Genomic DNA, 10,721 nt, shown 5'->3' with positions numbered 1-10,721 from the left:
ACTACTACTACTACTACTACTACTACTACTACTACTACTACTACTACTACTACTACTACTACTACTACTACTACTATCTAACTAGCTAGGCAAAGTTCTTGGACTCTACACGAGAAGAGCATAATAACAGAGTAAAGAATTACCTTTAGCTACAATATCCACACAAGTTATCAAGTTAATGAACCTAACATTATTTAGTTAATAATACTGCATATCTTGATAGAGATCACATCAATCTACATCAATGGGTAGAATATTATATATATATATATAAATATGTGAGAACAAATCAAAATAAATGATACCATATCTGTGACTACAAAATACAGACAACTTGGATTGGAAAATGGTTCAACTAAAGTGACCTAAATTGCTAGTTTCTAATGAAAACCCCAAAAATATCTAACACTTAAATCCTTTAAAAATTAATATTACAAAAATGATAATGGTGGAACACGAAAGAAAAAGATGTGAAGTAGGTGCTAGGATATCAAATGCATATGCTCAATTAGATGCATAGGAAACAAATAAAATTACCAAAAAACCCTAAAAAAAATCTACGAAGTTATCAACAATCATCCCAATATTTTGTTGTCTTTCTTTTATATATGTATGACAAAAGACTTTTACAGCTAGCATATACTGGGTACAAAAGAGATCTCATCAAAACAACAAACACACATTTCTCTGTATATATTTACTGGTATTAATGAAAAAAAAGGATATTTACCGCCACTACACCAAATACCCATTTCCATAACACATGATTATAATACTAATAAAAAAGCATTATGGTAGTGTATTATATTGGGCAACACGTGAATGGGATATAAAATGAGTTATAGTGTTGGCGGGTGAGTGAATTTATTTAGAGGGAAACTAAAAATATATCTTTATTTTTTTTCTACTTCTCTCTCGTGTTCTCCTTTATCTTGCCCAAATCACTCTCCTCTATCTTTGCCCAAATCACTCTTAGTGTAGAGCTCAACAAATGTGCAGTGGCAATGGTGAATTGGAGAATGGCGTGGTCAATTTGACGAGTCAGGTACACTTGATAGAGAAGGAAGATGCGGAGAGGTCCGAGAGGGAGAGGAAGGAGTTCGAGGAGAGGGAGAAGGCCTGGCTCGAGGCCATGGAGATGAAAAGGAAGAAGATGGAAGAAGAAGAAGAAGAATATGAGGAACAACGAAAGAAGGCACTGGACAAAGAGTCTCGGAAACAGCATGTACTTTATTCTTTTCTTTACTTTCTTGGAGTATTTTGGTTTTAACAGCTGTTTGGTTGCTGGAAAAGAATGAAAAACTAACCAAATTATCACTTCTTTTTGAAATTTTCTTGTTGGAAATTACTGGATGCTCAACAGACATGGGTGAACAAGAGTATGAATCTACGGGAATCTAGGGCTAAATGTCTGAGCAATTGTTCTTGTACGACTTATACAAACTCAAATATCAGAGGTGAAGGCAGTGGCTGTGTCGTCTGGTTTGGAGATCTTTATGATATTCGACAATTTCCTTCCAGCGGACAAGATCTATTTGTTCGACTGTCAAAGAGTGAAAGAACTTAATTATCTTGTACTTGAATGCCTAGCAGAACGCACCCTTGCTGATCGGTATCAGGTTATGGTGTCAGGAGGTGATGGTTACGATTCAAGGAGTAAGTCTCTGTTGCTTTTAATGGTTATGATGTGTTTTTCTTGTATAAGTTTTATCTGTTCTTGAAACTTGATTGTTACATTTCATAGGAAACATATAAATGAAGACTACAATCTTTTTTAATGTTTACTCTGGTTTCCTCTACTATACATGGTCACTTGAAGCTTATATCTCTTTGCAATGCTATGAACACCCATTATTTGGTCATTATTTTGGAGTTTTGAGATTTTGGAATAATCAATGAATCTTAATGACTGACAACAATAAATTGTGAAAGTGAGAGAAATTACGAACTACTGCAGGAGAACCTGTTTATTAGTAAACTCCTTTCTTTTGGACCTTTTATGTTTCCACAGTTGTATTGTATTTGTATTAACACTTATTGACTTGTATGATAATCCTAAATGTCTCCTGCTGGTTTCTTGCAATGATTGTGTAGTTTCATATTGGATTCGTGTGATTTTACCTATAGCTATGGAAAAGGGAGTTTGCATAATCACAAACATGGGTGCAAGTAAGAGTACAAAATGAAATTCTATGCAATAAGTAAACTTGGTTTTTTTAATTAGTCTTATAGATAAATGTTCTTACTATAGTTTCCTTTTCTGGGCAGTGGATCCATCTGGTGCACAGGAAAAATTTGTAGAAATAGCCAGTAGCCTGCAGCCTGGAACTGAATGTATCTGTTGGTGTTGCTTATGAGGTTTCTGTTGGCAAAGCAGGTATTTCGAGTCACTTTTAGGAGGTACTTGGTGAATTGCAGATAATACGTTGAAGAATTTATGAACACTAAGTGCTACACAACATTCAATTAAATCAAGGAATGTTTTATGATTTAATTATGTCTTTATTTTAATTGGATAACAATAAGTACTATATATCTTAACAAAATTTACATTTTGTTGTCTATGTAGGTTCGAGATCACCTCATGAGAAATCACATAGCATGGAAGGTGTAAGGTTCTACTACCTCTAATTATAACTTTGATTAGTAAATAATATTTGCATCTCTAAAGTTAGATATAATTGTGCCTGTTTCTTTCACTGTAAAATGTTAGTTGTACTAGTCTGTGGTACCCTTTTGCAAATTGGTCATGAAATATCTATTTGCTGTAAATTAAGATTGTGACCCATTAGCAATTTATAGTATTATCAACTTTATGTGGTCTTTTGAGATGTTGGACCTTACCTTTTTAGTATGATTGATGAAGGGTATTAGCATATATCTTGGAGCAGCTCCCATTGTTGAATGTTTGGAAAAGCACCAACCTAATGTAGTAATAACTTCTCGTGTTGCAGATGCTGCCTTATTTTTGGCACCAATGGTATGCATTTTGTTTATTCTCATACAAAATTAATTACTCTTAAGATATTTCCAAGTTTTCCAAGTAAAAAAAAAGGTTTGCTTTATAAAAATATAAAAAGCAGCAATGTTTCTTCCTTTCTTATCCATCTGTGTAAAACTGTTATTGGAAAGGTTGTAATATTGGGTAGTGAGATCATTGAATGGGTAATTTTACCTAAAAGTTTCATCACATCTCTTGATTGTGAGCAACATAACTAGAATTTTGCTTTACTAATTGTGTCGTGGTTTGATTTAGACAAGATAATTTCTAAAGGATTCTTCTGTTGTATGAATAGATATATGAATTGGGTTGGAACTGGGACAATTTATAACTTCTAGCGCAGGGGTCTCTGGCTGGCCATCTTCTGGAGTGTGGTTGTCAACTTACTGGGGGATACTTCATGCATCCATGTGACTTGTAAATTTAGTTTAATCAACGTTAAAAAAGGGGGCTTTGAAGGCAAAAGTGTAGCTTCTTCTTTTTTGTCATTGTTTATACAACAACGCTTCTTATATAAATATATATGGTCACAGTGCTATGTATTTGTTTCTTTTAGGTGACAAATATCGAGACATGTCTATGTCTCAGCTCCTTGATTTATCACATCCTTATGCTGAAATAAGTTTTGATGGAAGAGTAAGCGTGGCAAAGGCAGAACATAGTGGTGTGGGGTCTTAAATTTTTGTACTTGTGCTCAACAACTTCTGTACGATATTGGGGACCCTAGTAGCTATGTCACCCCTGATGTGGTAAGTTTGTGTTCGTTATCTATTTGTCCTTGAATGCAGATTACAGATCTTCAGAATGTTTCATTCTCTCCCTTGTCAAGTTGCAAGGTTCTTTGTGTTGCAGCAAAATCCTCTGCTAGTTCGATCCCTGAAAAACTCCTGCAATTGATTTCAAAGGTGATGCTTTTAATGTTTCTGGCTGATTCATTATGTAATACATAAGCAGCAAATGGAGGTTTATTCTCTCCGTGTACCATGCTTGTGCTTGAAAGTTTTATTTGGAGCTCTGGTGCATATTTAATCACTAAAGAGAGCTCATCTTTCTATTGCTACCATTGAAATACCTTGATTTCAATAGTCTATGCAAATATGGGAGCCACTCTTATCTTTTATCGCTTGCTTTGGTCAAAGACTGCTCATAAGTTCCAAGATCGTTATCCTTTGGTGGTACTTATAGCCTGTGTTCTTATAAAATAAGGATTGTTGGTGTCAGTCAATGCAATCGATTCTTGGTTAATTTAGCACTAATACCATATCCAGTGTAATTGGTTACATTTATTGCATCATTGGCCTACATGTTTGGAATGTCTCTGTGCTTGTTTAAATTTAAGTCATTTGAAGTGCTCAAGCTATTGTTTTTTTTACCATCTTAGCCAGCGTCATATTCCCTAAGATTATGCTATCAGGAAGGAGTTAACCTTTTATCATAGTGTTTGCCTTCACTATTTAAGCATATATTTCTCCCGTGACATGTGATCTTCCCCTCTCCTTTCTTTCCATCAACAGTTAACATTAACCATATTTTTGCAATGTATTGAAAACCCTTTTTTGTTCCTTGGTCTGTGGTTATACTAATGTGCTGTTGTCAAAATTTTCAGCACTGTGGTTGGAAAGGATGGGGTGAGATATCTTATGGAGGATATGAATGTGTTAAACGTGCAAAGGCTGCAGAATTCCTGGTGGATAAGTTTTAAGATTTTGCCACGACTATTTATTTATTATATAATAAGACTATTCAAATGAGGGATAAAAATGAATTTTTGAGTGTTTACATTGTATTAATCTATTTTTGATGTTTTATTAGGTTAGATCATGGTTGGAAGAAATATTGCCTGGCATCAACAGTTCTGTATTTTCTTGTATAGCTGGCGTCGATAGTCTGAAAGCAACTAGCATTGGTGATGACGCTTCATCTTCAACCGCTAGTAATGATGTAAGGTTGCGTATGGATGGATTATTTGAGCTGAAAGAACATGCAGTCCAATTTACTAGAGACGTTACAGCATTATATACCAATGGAGCAGCTGGTGGTGGTGGTATCAGGTCAAGTTCTTATCAGCTTCTGAACCTATTTTCTAATTTACTAGCATTTTAATGAGCTTACACATTCCTTGGTGGTTATAGATTCATCTCTAGATGCAATTTATCTTTGGTTCTTTATTTTCATAATAATTGGTTTCCTGTGCTCAAAACCGAATGAGAAGTTGTAGATTGAATTGCTGTTAAAGCTCATGAAGTTAGTTATTTACTGATTAGTGGTGCCTTCCTAAATATACAATCAAAGATATATTTAATAGAGATTGACCTTGCTGTATTCACCTTTATATTATGCATTTTCTATTCCCCGATTGTTGTGATTGATTTATTTCCACTGATTATTTTTTTTTCTTTACAGACTGCAGTGTTGGACACAAGAGAGAGGTCATTCTTGAAAAACAACTGGTACTCTCTATGCTATATCATCTGTCTCACCATCAATTTCCAAAATTAGTGTTTAATCTCTCCTCTTTGTTCGACTGTCACCTTCAGAAATAGGTACAGATTACAGGTTGAAAATTTTAGTTCCTTATCAAGTTCAAATTCCTTTCCTTCTATTTTAATTCATTAATATTTTCTTTTCTTGCTCCAAAAATTTATTTAGGAAAAGCAAGAGTTGATCTTAAGGTGAAGAGAGCAGTGATAATTATAGCTATTCTTATTGGATTAACTTGTGGGACAATTTTAATTGGCTTTTACATTTGCAAGTGGAGAGCATTTTATGGTAAGAGTCTCTACCCTTACTTCATTCATCTATTAATGTAATATTTTAGCTGAGTAATATTTTGACCTTGCAAATCCAAGAAGTATATGGTCTATATAAAGAAATTGACAAGATTTTATTCTAACAAAGTAACAATTGCCATTGAGGGTTAGCCAACATCCATGGCATAACATTAAAATTCATTTGAAACCGAATAGAACTTAAAGAAAATATTGATTTTGAAGACACGTACAATATAGATATTTTTAAGCATACCTGGAAATTTTGAACAGAACAGATGTATTGTTCTTATGAATATATTTTAGAATCAACCATAATACATAGTTTGTGTGAATTGGATGAGAATTTTAACATGCACATATAGAGCATTTTTCTTGATATGTGTATATAACTGGTGTTATCATGTCATTTGTTGTTGCTTTATTGGTATTCTATAAATATGAAAGAGATCAATGCTCTAATTCTAAGTTTGAATGTTTGCTATTTGTGTACTGTATAAGTTTATTCATTTTTTTTCTTTCACTTTTGTCTGCTACCTTGTTTATAATATATGGTCAAATTTGTTAAAATTCCATTTAGATAGATAGCCATGTAGAGTATTTGTGGAATACAAAAGTAATATTCGGTCATTAATAACTCTACATGATACCTTTGAATATAACAAATAAAGGTAATATATATATATAAATGGTTATTAACTCTCATGCATGTTTTGCTCAAGCAAAAAGAAAAAGAAAGAAAGAAAAACAAGAGCAAATTGAGTTTGATGAAGCAAAACAAAAGAGCTGAAAAATGAGTAGCAGACCCCTCTATTAATCATAGACCAATAAGGACTCTACTCCTAGCAAAACCTCAAGGACTGGCACTGTTTTTGTAGCCTGGTCTGATCTTTATTACAAACTTTGTATTTAACAATAACAATTTTTGAGCTTTTTTTTCAGGAGAAGATAAGAAATGAATTTTCCCATGTTGAGAATGGTCATTTGGGGTCATTGGGGTTAAAGAGTGTTGATCAATCTAATCTATAAAGGAAATAATCAATAAATAATGATACACATTCCATACAAATAAATAAGTATATAAATTAACAAGGTTTTTATTTTTATTTTTATCATTTTTCTAGTAAATCGGTCTTTAGTGTTTTTGATTCCCATCTTTTCAGTATAATGAAAAAAATAAGTTGGGGCAGCACCCACTTGTGTTGGTTGGTCAATCTATGAGAATCAATTTGGTATTTGTAACTTGGTCTAAAAATGAAGTGCCAGATTAGTATATTATTTTTTTCTTTTTAATGAATATGCATCATATTGGCACTCATAGGAATAACAACAAGATTTCTACTCACAATCTCTTTTCTTTATTCACTGTTATGAAATTATAATGTAAACTAGTTAATACACCTTGCAAGGTACTTAGGAATAACAATATCTCTTATTCAATTCCACCAAATATTGGAGAATACCAAAACTTGACTCAGATGTAAGTTTTGATTATACCACTGGAGCTAACTTTTTAAGCTGTTCTTTTTTACTCCAATAGTTGGTATATTGTAATTTCACTTTAGAGCATTTTTGTTGAACTATATATATATATAAAGTGAGAGAAATTTTTGTGTTTGGGAAAAACAGAGAACAGAGCATAATGTATTGTATATGGTGTTGCACAGGAGGCATTGAAGTGTTTCTAGGTTCAAAATGTGGTTAATTATATGGATTTTTTTGTCTTTCTGTTTTGAACTAACACTACCAATTTTAATTCTAGAACTTCTATTTTTTTCTCTTGCATAATTTCCCAAGCAAATGATTAGATTCTATTGAGGGGTTTTTGTTGGTTCTGTGGCACCCACTATTTTAATTTATTGAGTCATACCAAATACCATAGTACTTCATGTTTATGATTTCACCATTTGATTTCTATACCAAATACCACTGGACTCGCTTACCTCAACCAGGTGAAAGGAGGGTGTGAATTCATATATCTCAGTTTGAATTGAAATTGGTCCATTTCTACCTTTGATCCCTCCATTTTCAAGGACCCCCTATCCTTTTTTGTTTGATGATATTTGAAAGAAAATGGTGATTTGGTGGCTGTTAAAGTGAAAATGATAATTTCCATAGCATTTTTCTTGAAGTAATTTTTGATGCTAGATAATAACAATAAAATATTTCTTTGTTTATTTTTGCAGATGTGACAAGAGAAATAGAAAAGGATACTTAATTTTGAAGGCTTTGTGTTGGGCAGCTGTAGAATATTTTGTGTTGAAAGTAGTAGAATATGTTGAATATTTAAGACTAATTGAATACTTAAAGAACATTCTGTTGTTGATGATAGTGTTGAATATTTTAAACTAATTTGTGGATTTGTTAATACAATGTTGAATGTTTTAAACTGATTTGTGGATTGTTAATACAATGTTGAATGTTTTTACTTTTTGTTATTTGAAAATCAAGTTCATTTGATGATGCTAGTATATATTAGAAAGCTAATTTTAATTATATAAATAAAAAATAAGAATATAATAGAATAAATTAGTGTTATATAAATGAATATATAATGAGAATTTAAATTTATCTAAATATTAAAATAATACGAAAAATGTGTTATAATATCTATTACAATAACACTTTTTATAAGTAAAGAATTTTGTTATGCAAACTTTAGTATATAACACAAAAAATGTGTTATACTAAAGTGTAGTATAACAAAAATTTATAAGTATTGAAATGTGTTATATAATCGACTATAAATAATATAGTTAAACACTTATCTATTTATTAAAATAACATAGAAAGTGTGTTATCGTTAACAGTATAATAACACATTTGTATAACAATGATAAAGTGTTATGTAAAGTACCCTGACCTATGATAACATAGTCGGTCTTAACACATCAAAAAGTGTTATGGTATGATTTGATAACACATTTTTGGTGTTATTAAAAGCATTTTTTCTTGTAGTGCGCAATTAATCAGAAATTGAAGACTTGTAAGTGATGGTGAGTGTTTGAATGTGACATTGAACAAGGATGATGAAGAAGAAGAAGAAGAAGAAGAAGGTAAAGATGATAAAGAAGAAAGAAAGTCGAACAGAAAAAGATAAAGGGAAGAAAAATACTAGGGTGAAAATATGTTTTTAGGTTTTTGGATAAAATGCTTAGAAAACGTGAAATAATCGTTTTCAATTTGTTAGGCTAAAATTTGAATTATTTTTAAAAATACTTTTTGAAACACAAGCAACTAATTAGTGATTTTTGTGGGCCTCATGTATTTTGTGTTTTCAGAATGATAAAATCATTTTCAAATCAGATACCAATCAGACCCTTAATTATCTTTTATTTTATGTGAATAGGTCTCCGAAGCTCCAACCCCGATAAAGATTCTTTGCCTCAATGTGCTTCCCAATCTAGATCGTTAATTTACTATATTCATTATTATTATTTTGGTTTTTTCTTGATTATTAATATCAAATTATAAATTTATTTTAATTTTGATTAAAAAAATCTTATTTAAAAATAAAATTACTTTAGTATGTATATAATATAAGTTATTATTTACACATTTTTTTTCCTAAAGGGAAACTCCATTTAGTATGCATAAAGTGAGACCATACAACAAAAAAATTATCATTCTTATTAACGTTACTAACATGTGCTATTCTTTTTAATTTTTCCTAAACTACCCCTGGTTTCACCATCTTCTCTAATGTCTTCTATTTTCTCTCTCACTCCCAAAACATAATAATTCCCCATTGAAACTTCACAACCAGTCACCCCCTCTGGTACCACCATCGCTCCTCTAGCCACCACCGACTGACGCCGACGCCTAAAGAAACCCAGCTCCATGCCAACCTTCTTCTTCACAAAAGAAGTTCAAACTTTCTCTTGGAGCATCAAATCTCCCAAAAATCAATGAGTATGTAGATTTAGTGTTCATATTATGTGGATGATATTATTTTAGCACTTACTATCATATTTTGAACATATATGTTGTTATATTTCTGTTCGTTTTTGGTATTTCTTGAAGTTTAATAGATCTTGAAATTTCTGAAGAAAAAAAATCAATACACCTCACCAGAATTCACTAGACCTCGCTAACATTCAACAAGAACACACCTCAACATACCTCGCCAAACCTCGCTAACATTCAACATGAACACATCTCACCAAACCTCATCTTACCTCATTAAAGTACTTAAGATGAAGTCACCTCACCAACCCTCACTACACCTCATTAAAGTACTTAACATGAACGCATCTCACTAGACCTCACCAAGCCTTGATAACATTCATCGTGAACACACCTCGCTAGACCTCACTAATCCTCTTCACACCATGATAACATTTAACATGAACACACCTCACCAGACCTCACCAATTCTCACTAGACCTCGATAATATTTAACATGAACACATCAGCAAACCTTGCTAAGCCTCACCAGACCTCGATATGTTGGTATAATTTTTTATAAATAACATTTTTAGTTTGATTTTACTCTCAGACATGTTTGTTTTCCTTTGCAGATGGCTGACCTAATAATTTTGATTAATAAGTATTTTCCTAGTTGTGTGAGGTACAGAGGAAGTAAACATTTGACAACAATTATAAAGTGCTTTCAGAAGTATGGTTTGATGGAAAGGGAAACTCATCCCCTTTCTTACAGTTCTTCAAAGGTGGATTTGTTTTTAGTTTATCCAACTCTATCATTGTTTATTTGTTCTTCGTTTGGACTTGATCTAACTATTGCTCTTAGTATACTATATAATTCTATAGAGTTTGTTTATAAATTAAATGATTCCAATTTTGGAGTCTTTCAATGAAGGTAATTTAGTTTCAAATATGTTTTGTATTGCATTTAAATTAGGGTATTATGATTTCTTGTCTATGTCAGGGAGGCTAGGCAAGGTATATCAAGGATGATTGAGTCACCTCGATAAACCTCACTACACCTCGAC

The 10,721-nt window shown here is 32.2% G+C and overlaps 1 pseudogene; it reads left to right on the top strand.

Annotated features, from left to right (window-relative positions):
* Positions 1 to 991: 991 nt before the first annotated feature.
* LOC133815343 (uncharacterized) lies at positions 992 to 5,544 on the top strand (annotated as a pseudogene).
* Positions 5,545 to 10,721: the final 5,177 nt, after the last annotated feature.

This window comes from Humulus lupulus, chromosome 2 (assembly GCF_963169125.1).
Source record: "Humulus lupulus chromosome 2, drHumLupu1.1, whole genome shotgun sequence".
Taxonomy (NCBI): Eukaryota; Viridiplantae; Streptophyta; class Magnoliopsida; order Rosales; family Cannabaceae; genus Humulus; species Humulus lupulus.
Note: the sequence above shows the minus strand (reverse complement) of the source record. Positions and strands in the feature narration are given on the sequence as shown.